The sequence below is a fragment of the Periplaneta americana genome, chromosome 10 (genome assembly GCF_040183065.1).
Source record: "Periplaneta americana isolate PAMFEO1 chromosome 10, P.americana_PAMFEO1_priV1, whole genome shotgun sequence".
Classification (NCBI taxonomy): Eukaryota; Metazoa; Arthropoda; class Insecta; order Blattodea; family Blattidae; genus Periplaneta; species Periplaneta americana.
In genome coordinates this window covers 22,088,150-22,102,372 of record NC_091126.1, presented here as the reverse complement: position 1 = coordinate 22,102,372, position 14,223 = coordinate 22,088,150, and the positions used below count along the sequence as shown (strand labels likewise).

Here is a 14,223-nt window from a genome sequence, read left to right as displayed (position 1 = left end):
TGTGTTCAGTTGAAGTGTTAGTGTGCACTGTGGCTGATATAATAAATAATGAATGAAATAACAGTTCCTGACACCAATTTACTTGAATTTTTAGGACAATTCTATTATCAAGACTGACTTACGAACAAAAGTGTGATCTAAAAAACAAATGACCGACTCCTTGCTGTCAATGAAGGACACAACCAAAAGACAGACGCATACTTACGTACTGTATCTATTGACCGTTAATATTGTGATTCCTCTATGACAGGGAGTGAGATAATGTTATACGTATACGTGTCTATTTGTTAGAGATTTGTGTAAACCGTGAAATCATATTTTACTACTTACCATTTGAGGTCATGCCTTATTTGTGTTACGAGGTTCCAACCAATCTTCGACTGCTAACTTGACATTGACTACTATTTATTTTAAGACTATATTTATGTAATACTTTTTCTCATATTGCATGAAAGACAACTTGAATTAGCTTCCCGGGACGAAGGGAGGAAGTGCGCGAAGTGCGGAGTGACGAACACGATCACACAGTGCCCGATCGCTAAGAAGTGAGAGAGGAATATAGAGGTGAAATGCAGAGTGATCCAGTGACTGCCCAGAATTCACGAAGTGATTTCCGCATATCATATACATTATTTTAAAGTACCGAAGTACATATGATATTTCCATGCAGATATTCTGCGTCATCATACGATGAAAGAGTAATGGAACGGAGAAAAATTCCCTCCGGCGCCGGGATTTGATTTAAGACGGCGCTTATTCCGTCGGATCCCGGCCAACTAATCACTCATAACGAGTGCACCTCAGCACATGTGTGGACTTCAGTCCTACGTTCATAGACATCTATGACGTAGTGCAGAGGGCGGCCACTAGAGGGAACCCAAGAGTTGGAACTTAAACTGAGACGATTCTGTCCGACGCCGGGGTGGGTATCCGGTGTGGCTTAGTGGATAAAGCATCAGCACGTAGAGCTGAAAATCCGGGTTCAAATCCCGGCGCCGGAGGGAATTTTTCTCCGTTCCATTACTCTTTCATCGTATGATGACGGAGAATATCTGCATGGAAATATCATACGTACAGGGACATCATTTTATTTTTACTAACATTTTTAATATTAACTTGCCTATACTCTGGATCAACGCCGTTTGCTATCCTCTTCCACAACTGGAGTTCGATGATACGGACGTAATATACAAACAAATCACTTTACTAGGCATAGGAGGGAAGAAAAGTAGTTCATCCATTTACGTAAACTAGGAAATATTGCGCTTTTGAGTTTAATCATTTTCATTAGGTTTTTGTTTAATCAAAATACAGTACAGTATTAACAATGAGTGTTTTACTCACGAACTGAGCTGTCCATGTGGACGTTTTCATTATGCAGTGTATATTATACTGTCTACAACACATTAGCGTACAATATAAAGAATGAAGTTAAATTGAAAAATAATCACAATATGGATATTTAAACACGTTTCGATACAGGCTTCAGTTCTAATGTGCATATTATCGCACTATAGCATATTGTACTTAATTCCAATTACCAGTTCTTCGTACTAGTAACTCATGTTGAAATAATTCTGTACCTACTCTATAAAAGAGTACCTTACGTAGTGTAAATTCAATCTTCACTTCTGCCAGAAAAGATAAAATTACTCAGACATACTATCTACCGTCCGTCCAAGTGGTTATGTCGTAGGGTCGTAGAAAGAAAAGAAATCACGTGACAGTTAATTACTTAACGAGGCCCTTTTTTAAGTTATTTTAAACAGTTGTATAATATTACGTAGACGTCCAATTCCTAACAGAAATTAATGTTCTTAGAAAAGAGCTAAGACAGCCCAGCCACTAGCTGGCGAATAAAAGCTGGTTGGGGAAACCGGGATACGACGTAGGCAAATGGACGACAGTAACTGTGCGAAAATGATTCAATATTGTAAGCTCTTTCGTCACTGGAAAATGCGAACATATTTTTGGAACGTACTGTGGCTACTATGACTGTATATGCGGTCTTGGATCTGTGTGGAAGACGGTTGAAGGGGTGGGAGTGAAGTACATTCAAAAATTCAGGTACAATAAAAATTGAAGTAAAAATAAAATGATGTCCCTGTACTTCGGTACATTAAAATAATATATACGGGAAGTTTACTTGAAGCAAGTAAAGGGATAGGTTTGGAAGTAAATCCCGAAAAGACAAAGTACTGTATACGATTATGTCTAATGACCGCAACATAGTACGAAATGGAAATAATATGAAAACTGAAAACTTATCGTTTTGAAAGTTGGAAAAATTCAAATATCTCGGAGCAACAGTAACAAATATAAGTGACACTCGGGAGGAAATTAAACACAGAATAAAATATATGGGAGATGTTTGTTATTATTCTGTCGAGAAACTTTTGTCATTCAGTCTGCTCTCAAAAAAGCTGAAAGTTAGATTGTATAAAATAATTACATTACCGGTTGTTCTGTACGGTTGTAAATGAATAGTTTTCAATGATGAACGACATGCATTAGCCTAATTAAACACGAAGAAATATCAGACAATAGGAATATCTTGTACTACATCATGCACAAATAACGTATTGTGCTACTGAAAGAATTTCTTGCAATACAAAATCATTTCAAGTGACATCCGCATATGTTCAAGTTCCGTAAACTTACGAATGCACGTTGTTATTTACTACAAAGATGACGACGAAAATGAACATCACTGCTCAAGCATGTGTTTACTAGTACTGTATAGCTTCAGAATGTCGGGAGTTGAGTGTGCTCCACGAACACGCAGCGACGACGTGTTTGTTTATATTTTTGTCCGTTGCATTGCCTGTGTTCGGCGTACTATAGGTATACCCAATGTGTCTTTAACTTCAGTCTTTATGTAGCTGGAATACGGAGTCTCACAATGATATATAATACTGTCAGTCGAAGTCGACCTTGCATATGTAAGAAATCTTGTCTTCACTAGAACGCACGTCAAGCACAGTAGGTAAAATATCAGATAGCGGTTCTGCGTTGAGTAATATTCTGTGCGGTCATTTAACCACGACCGTGTTCAAAATATACCACCCTCCAACTCCCGACATGCCCCTAACAGTGAAGGTGCTTGGAGGGACGAAGGAGTAATTTTATAGGGTTGGTTACTCGACGGGGATATGTGGGCAGTGGATTCCAAGTTTAAATTCAGTATATAGCAGCATTAATCGCGGAAGTGCAAGCTCTACCCCATTTGGCTTGTGAGGAAAAAACGCGAAGATAAGTTCAAACCCTATCTACACTGCAATTGATGTGGTGCATTGCGTTTAGTAGTCGCAAACGTCATACCTTACCATTATTCCGTTACTTAACGACGCTGTATCAAATACTAGGTTATTTAGCGTCAATGATACTGAGTGAGACAGTACTTTGTGAGAAGAGACCGTGGATTTGCCATCTATTTCTGTTCTATTCTATCCAAAATTCGGAGATAGAACATATAGCACCTCATGGAAGAATGTACAAAATCGAACTGTGTGGCGCACAAGGATACAAATGCATTAAAGTTAAATTTTAAGTTCATACTTTAATAATTTAACGTTCCAAATTATAGTAATTTTGTTATTTTATCTATACATTTTCTTAAAATTACTACTAATAGCACTCCTAGTAGATAGTAGATAGGTCCAATTTCTTTAAATCCAAATTTGAAACGTTTGTCACGACTTGCAAGACAGTTTCGTTTCCGGTTAAACTAGAGCTGAAGTAGTTCCCTTCCTACACCCCTTATGCACCTTCAACTGTCTTACCAGTCATCCAACATAATATTGGCGACGTTAAAAAGTCTCACACTAGTGTAAACTCAGGATTTTAAAACCCTGATGGTTTTTGTTTAGTGATGTTATCAAGACTTTTTTTATTAGTAGGTTATTTTACGACGCTTTATCAACATCTTACTTACGTTATTTAGCATCTGGATGAGATGAAGGTGATAATGCCGGTGAAATGAGTACGGGGTCCAGCACCGAAAGTTACCCAGTAATTGCTCATATTGGGTTGAGGGAAAACTCCGGAAAAAACCTCAACCAGGTAACTTGCCCCGATCGGGAATCGAACCCGGGCCACCTGGTTTCGCGGCCAGACGCGCTGACCGTTACTCCACAGGTGTGGACAACGTCGTATAAAAATCTTCTTTATGTAAAATACAGAATATTACTTTCGCAAATATTATTTAGGATTCATGTTGCAACAATATAACAAATTAAGATGCTCGAAATTCTGTCCTCCCATCCGTTAGGGTTGTCGGTTAAACCACCGCAGTGGTGAATTTCTGATCTCCTTCCCTAAAAAAAAGTCAATTTAAACTTCGAAACATCGTCTACTTTAATATCATTTTCTAGGAATAAGAGTTATCCAAAGAGAATTTTTCCTCAGAAAACACCATCAAAATTTGGTACAACAACGTTAGTTTCATAACATGGAAGCAAACAAAATGTATCAACAATTAAATTGTTACGTACCACAGTAACTATGATTCTGTGTAAAACAAATTAAATAGCATATTACATAGCGATAGAAAAAATATGCTCTTTCGGATAACATAAAGAACTATGGAGTGTCATTCAAAAATATTTTCGGTGACGTCATAACTCGCACAGTAGTCACAAAAATATTAATTTCGACCCATAAAATTATTTATATTTATACAATATACAAGGTTTGCCGTGGTTGAGTGGTTGAGCTTCCTGTCCAAAATCCCTTCATTCAATTTGAATTCAAATTATACGTTACAACTTGTATATAAAAACGTGTGAAACAACACCACACGTTTTGGGGTCAGATCGTAGTAACGTAAAATTAAAAACTTCCCTAACATTTCGTTTCTCCGATTATATATCATTGGGGGATCTGTTACACAGTTCTCAACGGATGTTTTTTTTCGTCTTGTTGCCAGGAGACGAAAAGGAACTCAGCCTTATAAATGTCGTGTTTGACGTTATTTATTTTCGTAGTCACTAACGTCATTTCCTAAAGGCGAAGGTAACTCTAACGTTCCAAAATTCATGGAATTTAATATATGTACAGGAATGTAAACGTGTCGAGAAGAATAAACACGCAAAGTGGAATGATTTTTTACAATAAGTATCTTATAGACACACACATTGCTAGGACTCGATCGTAATAATAATAATAATAATAATAATAATAATAATAATAATAATAATAATAATAATGTAACATTACGGAACCTGCTTAATATGTCCTTGTTTCTCCGATTTTATATCACATACTTGTGGTGGTCATTAATAAAGTTACCAAAGGATGATTTTCTCATCTCGTTGCCAGGTGACGAAAAAAAATTCGATCTACGAAATGTCATGTTTGACACATTTATTTTCGTAATTGGCAACCCTCTTTCCTAAGGCAAGTAGGGCTAACCTTCGAAACGTGATGAAATTTTCAGGAATGTAAACTTTTCTAGAAAGATAACCACCGCAAGAGGACTTTTTTTTTTCCAATAAAAATCTTCGTCGTAACACTATAAAATATGAAACGCATTCTCACTTTTTCTCCGTCTGAATTATTGGAATATTAAATATTAACACCAAACATCACACAATGTAACATTAACACAACCTGCTTAAGGTTTCATTGTTTTTTCCGATATTATAGATATGGTCAGTTACAAATAAGACACGGATTCTTATGCATTAAGGGGAGAGGATGGTATTTTTTGGTGAAAAATTAGTAAATTAAAAAAAAAAAATCTTTAAAATACTCTGTGATATGCGTGGAATGCAAAGGATAATATTTTGTGGGTATTTATGCCCTTATCAGATGTTGAGACGCCATTTTTAAACTTCCTGCGTTATGGATTTTTAAATCACTCGCCCACTTTTATTGTTGTTTCCGGTAAATTGAATTAAAAAAAAAATTAAATACTCTTTGATATGTGTGGAATGCATTGCATAACATTTCGTATATATTTGTGCCCTTATCGGATGTTGAGACGCCATTTTTAAACTTCCTGCGCTATGGATTTTTAAATCACTCGCCCCCTTTTATCGGTTTACGGTAACTTCATTTTTTTGCTACATTGCCAGACAAAAATGGATATAACTTCTGAACTATTAAAGATACATGCATGACACTTAGAACACACATTCTTTAGACTATTAGGAAACTTTTCTCTGTAACAGAATTTTGTTAATTATTTCATTTTAAAACTACGTCCGTTTGTTTGCAAGAAAGGAAATCAGAAAAGTGTTATTAAATTTTAATTGTATATTTTACAAACGTAGGGACTACTATCAAAATTCTGTTACAGACAATTTGTAGAGCATGCTTTTGCAAGTACATTGCAAAAAACTGGAAGAATCTACCTTTAAAAATAGTTTAGATATATCGGTTTTAGTACAATCCTGCATTGGATATATCTATTTTTTTCAAATCTGGGCCCCCAAATATTTTTTTTTTCATAATATTTATTTTTGGTTGAGTTGCTAAGCTATGAGCTCTCTACATACAAAAAAATAATATTTTACATCAAATATGGAAAAGGTTTTAAAAAATACCATCCTCTACCCTTTAAAAACGCCAAAAAATACATGCACGTACGAACTCAAAAACTGGCATATACGCACTAAAATAATAAAATATACACTGTTATAAAAGTAAAAAAAAAATAAACTTATTTTACTATGATTAATGTTTCTTCTGTTATACATAATAATAATAATAATAATAATAATAATAATAATAATAATGAGACACTACCAGTAACTTTGTTAAAGTTGCGTGTCCTTCTACCCACTGCCTAAACAATACACTTCTGGCACATTTTTCGTCTGGCATCGTTGATAAAATTAATTCAAAATTTATGATTTTCTTGCGGCTAGGCTTTTTCTAAAATACAATGCGCTCTGACCTGTCACCATGATAAAACGAAATATTCTCATTTGCAACTTCGGCAAGTAGAAAGCAGAAAATTGCATTATCGTGCCTATATTACCGTTTACAAGCGCCGAATAGCGAGTGCAAAGAAATCTGTCAACACTTCCTATAACTTCCGTGTCGATAATGTTGCGGCGTTCTCGTGACAACTGTCAAAATCTTATGCACGTGCGAAGTAGAACGTCATTCATCAACACAGTCAGCATTACATTCACTGAATATATTCCACGGAATTGTCCACAATGATTCGCAGAAACAGTGCACTGTCTGCATGTTGTCAGACTGCAATAAACAAAATACAACTACTGCGATGAGTTTCAATCTCTGTGTTTCTTCCCTATGCCATTTTTGCAGTTCTACTTTTTCTTAATCTTGGGTTAAGCAGATTACTCGTCGTCTCGCTTCACTTACCTTTCTTCCCACCACAATCTGAACACACGCTCTCGCCATGAAACAATATTAACAACCATCCCATCGCACCTCCTCATACTCATCCTCTTTCACAATAGCCCTGCCAAGACTCTGGAATTCGTTACCTGCTAGCATCAGGGACTGTCGAAATAAAATTCAATTCAAACGCAAACTTACTAGGCACTTGGTCAGTAATTGAGACTCGTTCAGACATGGTTTCTTGTAAATAGTTCTTTTAATCTACCATAAAATATCTCAATATCCGATAATTTCATCACTATAGAATTTTGTTATTGTAGGTTTAATTTGTAATTTAGTAAATACAAAAATATTCTTTGTTCTTAACTTCTATGATAAAATGTCTAGCTTTCATTAATCAGGTATTCTTGTCGTACTTTAATTTTTATTGTAATTGTAATTGTAAATTTAATATTAATTGTAATCTTATTGTTCATGTTATAGTTGTAATCCCCTGGTAGAGGGGCAGAGAAGGCCTGACGGCCTTATCTCTACCAGGTTAAATAAATAAATCTAATCTAATCTAATCTAATTACTAAAAAAAATAACAAAATATTATTTTATATATGTTAAAGCTTTAAATATGCATTAACACCTAAATACGCATATATAGAGAGCGTTTCTACGCAGACTGGACAATTCAGTCGTCTTAATGGCGATAATGCGGAGCGCCTGTCCCGAGAATGCTAAGCAGTAAAGGCTGGTTCACAATAAACCGGGAACGAGAACCAGAATGTAAACGAGAAGCAGAGTTCGTGAATATGAAAATTTTTTATTCACAATGAACCGAGAACATAGACGACTATGCATATCGATATGCGTGTCAATAACGTTATGTAAAGCCGATATTACGCATTCTGATGTTATTTGTGAATAATTGACGAATGGCGTTCTCTCATGAGTACAAGGCAGCCAACATAAATACAGGTTAACCAACTTCGAAATTTTAACTGAAACATTTCATTAAGTACGGTACTATAAATATGCCCATGCATCTTTATTATCACAACCTATTTTAAGTCTACCATAACGTAAAATAATTAGAGAAGAAACATTTGTAATAGAACAAAAATGAACACAACAGTAGTTTTTGAACTGAAGCATGAATATGTAGTGTGTAATACAACCAATATAGTAACAAAATATGATTCACTTACGATTTCAAAGATGCAGCTATTGAAAGCCACGTATTCGCCTTCATTTTCTCATCTTTATACGAGGCTTATCGTAAACGTGATGATTTTCCTCAACACTCAATATTAGAATCTTATCAAATAAAATTTGCTCCATGATGCACAGCACAGAAAAAAATAATGCATAGGTTATGTTACGGTCTCCTTGCTACAAAATATACGACGATAAAATAGCTTATAGATCGCAATAGAATGAATCTAATAGGCTGTTATCGGTAACGCGAACGCCAAAGTTGAAACTTGGCCAACTCTCCGTTCCCGATCCCGGGCTCCGGCAAGCTTTTCGTTAATTGTGAATGTTCGCATTTAAATATACACATATTAACTATTTTACCGTTTTCGTTTTAGTTCCGATTCTCGTTTCCGGTTTATTGTGAACCAGCCTTAAGAGGTTGAGTGGGACCGGTCTGCGTAGGAAAGCGTGCACGGACCTATCAGTACGCCAGGGTACGACCGCTCGCCGCCCAACAACTGACTTTGTTAGGCAGAGTTTGGAGTGGGACCGGTCTGCACAGGAAATCTTTGCTTATGTACCATAAAATACTGACATTGATTACAAATAACCTGAAATGCATTTTATACAGAGTGAACCGTAAGTAATGTCATTAAATTTAAGTATTTGTTCTTTGAGTTATTTAAAACAAAAAGTGTAATACAATTTTCGTCGTTGTTGGTTTCTTTCCGAGATAAAAATTTTGTTTATGAAACTTTCAGAGAGTGTTTTGGGAAAACCCATCGATTTAATTCCCAATATGCTTCGTCAATTTAAGAGAGCAATGTATTGTGATAATAATGATTGAAAAAATTTTATTTTTGTCCTTAAAAATGTAGAAATTTGATCCGAACAAATGTAAATTTTAAGATTCCTTTTCAGAACGAAAAGTTACATTTTTTCAGATCAAATTTCTCCTCATTTGAAGAACAAAACTAAAATTCTTTCAATTATTTATTAATATACATAATATACTGCTCTCTTAAATTGACGAAACATATTGGAAATTAGATCCATGGATTTCCAAAAACACTTTATGAAATGTTTCATATACAACAATTTTTATTTAAAAAAACAAGAAAGAATATATAAAAACTTTTTTGTTTGAAATATCTCAAAGAATAACCCTCTGAAAATAATTATATTACTTACGGTTCACCCTATATAATAGTAGCATATGATTTGAAACTAGAAAGCCATTGATTTAATTCCCAATGTGCTTAGTCAATTTAAGACAGCAGTGTATTATGATAATAATGACAGAAAGAATTTTAGTTTCACCCTTTAAAAATGCAGAAAATTGATCCGAACAAATGTAAATTTTAAGATTCCTTTTCAGAACGAAAAGTTACATTTTTTCAGATCAAATTTTTCCTCATTTGAAGAACAAAACTAAAATTCTTTCAATTATTTATTAATATACATAATATACTCCGTTCTTAAATTGACAAAACAGATTGGAAATTATATCCATGGATTTCCAAAAACACTCTATAAAATTTTTCATGTACAACAATTTTTATTTTAAAAAGAAAAAAAAAACAAGAAAAAATATACTAAACTTTTTTGTTTGAAATATCTCAAAGAATAACCCCCTGAAAGTAATGATATTAGTTACGGTTCACCCTATATAATAGTAGCATATGATTTGAAACTAGAAAGCCATTGATTTAATTCCCAATATGCTCAGTCAATTTAAGAGAGCAATGTATTATGATAATAATGATTGAAAGAAGTTTAGTTTTGTCCTTAAAAATGTAGAAATTAGATCCGAACAAATGTACATTTTAAGATTCCTTTTCAGAACGAAAAGTTACATTTTTTCAGATCAAATTTCTCCGCATTTGAAGAACAAAACTAAAACTATTTCAATTATTTATTAACATACATAATATACTGCGCTCTTAAATTGACTAAACGTATTTAAATTATTTTTTATTTTTTATTGGGTTATTTTACGACGCTGTATCAACATCTAGGTTATTTAGCGTCGGAATGAGATGAAGGTGATAATGCCGGTGAAATGAGTCCGGGGTCCAGCACCGAAAGTTACCCAGCATTTGCTCGTATTGGGTTGAGGGAAAACCCAGGAAAAAACCTCAACCAGGTAACTTGCCCCGAACGGGATTCGAACCCGGGCCACATGGTTTCGCAGCCAGACGCGCTGACGGTTACTCCACAGGTGTGGACAATTCCCAATATGCTTAGTCAATTTAAGAGAGCAGTGTATTACTTTAGTTTTGTTCTTAAAAATGTAGAAATTTTATCCGAACAAATATACATTTTAAGATTCCTTTTCAGAACGAAAAGTTACATTTTTTCAGATCAAATTTCTCCGCATTTCAAGAACAAAACTAAAATTCTTTCAATTATTTTTTTAACATACATAATACACTGCTCTCTTAAATTGACAAAGCACATTGGGAATTAGATCCATGGCTTTCCAAAAACACGCTATAAAATGTTTCTTATAAAACAATTTTTATTTCGAAAAGGAAAGAAAACGAGAAAAAAATATATTAAATTTTTTGTTTGATATATCTCAAAGAATAACCACTTGAAATTAGTGATATTATTTACTGTTCACCCTATATAATAGTAGCATATAATTTGAAACTAACATGCATATATGTTAAAATCCGCCCCTAGTTACGAACTTCCCAAAGGATGATTTTCTCACCTGGTTGCCACGAGACATAAATAAACACAATCATCGAAATGCCATTTTTTTAATTTATTTTCGTGATCAGTAGCGTCCTTTGCTAAAGAAAGTAAATGTAACCTTCGGAACGTCATGCGATTTTCAGAAATGTAAACGCATCGAGAAAAATAAAACGTCCCAAAAGAAATTTATTTTTCCAACAACCACCTTCAAAAATAAATTTCGTTGTAACACTATAAAATATGAAACACTTTGTCACTTTTCTCCGTGTGAATTATTTAATGTTCACATCGTCGCAAGCAGCACGTGCTGACGGCCGCTGGGACTCACCTGGGCTGCGAGGCTATCCCGGAGACTCGGCACGCACGTGTCCGCTGGGCGAGAACGGGCCGCGGCGGCGGAGCACTGAGCCGGTCGCATGCCACGACACTACTAGCGGCACTCGGTAGCGTGCTGAGCGCCCCGGTCCGCATGCTCCACCCCTCCCCCGGCAACCCTGCCTTCCCCACCACGGACCACCTTGTGTCCCTAACAATACGTATGCTCTGCTGTCACAGCTCCGGCCTTCTACCCAAGCGACGCGACGTCTCTGTTTGGGATTACTTCAAATTATTCCTCAAAAAGAACATTTTAATTTTTTTTTCTTCAAATCTCCATTATCTCGGTGCCACAAGTGAACACTTGTAAATACCTAGTGGTCTTACTAATAAAAACTCTATATACAGACGTTTAACTGTCTTATACTTATACAATGAGTAGCTCGTTTATAAGTCGTGTGTAAATTCCTTACTAATTATCACTACATACGTCGTGTATAACAGTATGACTGTTACACAGCTACGTCATAGTTTCGTCATTACTTCGTTACGAAAGGTAAAGGAATATCTGAGGTTCTCTATTGCATCCGGTAGAGCGCTCTAGTGTGTCGTGTTAAATATCAATAGTACAACTGGCTCTAATCGATTACCACACTACATTTTGGTCAAAGAGTACAAGCTACAGCAATATTTTCTAATAATTCTATTACTTTGGTTTGTTCTTCTGCGGTTACAAGGTAACCATCATCATAAAATGACAGTCGATACGAACAGCTGTTAGAGGGGCGGCCATTTTTTCTCTATATACAACGCTTAAACAAGGGGTTTCGTGTATATAACTACTGCAAAGCAATTCCCATTGTATAGTTACAGCCTGTTTATACGTCCATAGCTTATTCACGGTTTATTAGTAACGTTTTCTGTCTCAACTCTGCATAAGTCTCGTATAAAAACTATACACGGTTTATTAGTAAGACTGTAGGTATATATATTTAAGTAACAAACTGGGTTGGGAGGAACAAGCAACTAATACCCAGTAGCGGACGGTGGGTTTGAAAGTTGAGGAGGCCAATACGTGAATGATGAGAATATAAAAATATAAGGCCTGTGACGTAGCTCATTACCAAGCGCAGAATTTATAGATTTTGAGAAATTAAAATTAGGTTTTCCAATTTATGTTTTAGGATTTTAAATCTTATGTTCAGGAATTTATATGATTTTACGGGAAAAGAATAAAAATAAACAACATACTGTTAATATATTACAACGGCTTGGTAAAGATTGCCTCTTTTTAGGACACTCTAAGTCCTAACTTACGAATTAGGTCTTTTAGGTCATATTGAATTTAAGAATGTTACACTTTGCTACATAAAAGGATAAGAAAAGCAATATTTCGAGAGTAACAAGATAGCAACAAAATTGATTCGAACCAAAGAATCCGGGGCTTGCTCATTACTATTAATGATAATCCGTGGCGCTACAGCCCGTGAAGGGCCTAGACCGACCAGCCGGCTGCTAGCCTCACGTCCACATGTCCAAGCAGAGGTGGACGATCATCCAACCAGAATGGAGGTATCGTGTGGTTAGCAAGATGATCCCCCCAGCCGTTATAGCTGGCATTCGAAACCGGATTTCGCTACCTATCGTAGCTCCCCAAGTGCATCACGATGCTGGGTGGGCACCGGACCCATACACTGGCCGAAATTTCATGACAAAATTTCTTCCCCCATGAGGACTCGAACCAGCGCGCATTCCGTAACGCGGGACAATAATAATAATAATAATAATAATAATAATAATAATAATAATAATAATAATAATAATAACTTATTTAATTTGGCAGAGCTAAGGCCAATTGGCCTTCTCTTCCGACCGGCCAGAGTCTAATTCTGATTGAATACAACAGACTTACTTACTTACTTACTACTTACTGGCTTTCAAGGAACCCGGAGGTTCATTGCCGCTCTCACATAAGCCCGCCATTGGTCCCTATCCAGAGCAAGATTAATCCATTCTCTATCATCATATCCCACCTCCCTCAAATCCATTTTAATATTATCTTCCCATCTACGTCTCGGCCTCCCTAAAGGTCTTTTTCCCTCCGACCTCCCAACTAGCACTCTATATGCATTTCTGGATTCGCCCATGCGTGGTACATGCCCTGCCCATCTCAAACGTCTGGATTTAATGTTCCTAATTATGTCAGGTGAAGAATACAATGCGTGCAGTTCTGTGTTGTGTAACTTTCTCCATTCTCCTGTAACTTCATCCCTCTTAGCCCCAAATATTTTCCTAAGCACCTTATTCTCAAAAACCCTCAATCTCTGTTCCTCTCTTAAAGTGAGAGTCCACGTTTCACAAGCCATACAGAACAACCGGTAATATAACTGTTTTATAACAGATTTTTTTACAGAAGACTAGATGACAAAAGCTTCTCAACCGAATAATAACACGCATTTCCCATATTTATTCTGCGTTTAATTTCCTCCCGAGTGTCATTTATATTTGTTACTGTTTCTCCAAGATATTTGAATTTTTCCACCTCTTCGAAAGATAAATCTCCAATTTTTATAGTTCTATTTCGTACAATATTCTGGTCACGAGACATAATCATATACTTAGTCTTTTCGGGATTTACTTCCAACCCTATCGCTTTATTTGCTTCAACTAGAATTTCCGCGTTTTCCCTGATCGTTTGTGGAT

General features: G+C 35.7%; 1 protein-coding gene across 1 annotated transcript in view; it reads right to left on the bottom strand.

Annotated features, from left to right (window-relative positions):
- LOC138707520 (MOXD1 homolog 2-like) overlaps positions 1–11,621 on the bottom strand; it is a 772,674-nt gene extending 761,053 nt beyond the window's left edge. Inside the window, exon 1 of the mRNA XM_069837045.1 lies at positions 11,534–11,621. The gene's annotated coding sequence lies outside the window, so the exon portion shown is untranslated. The remainder of the gene's footprint in view (positions 1–11,533) is intronic.
- Between the last annotated feature and the right edge of the window lie 2,602 nt (positions 11,622–14,223).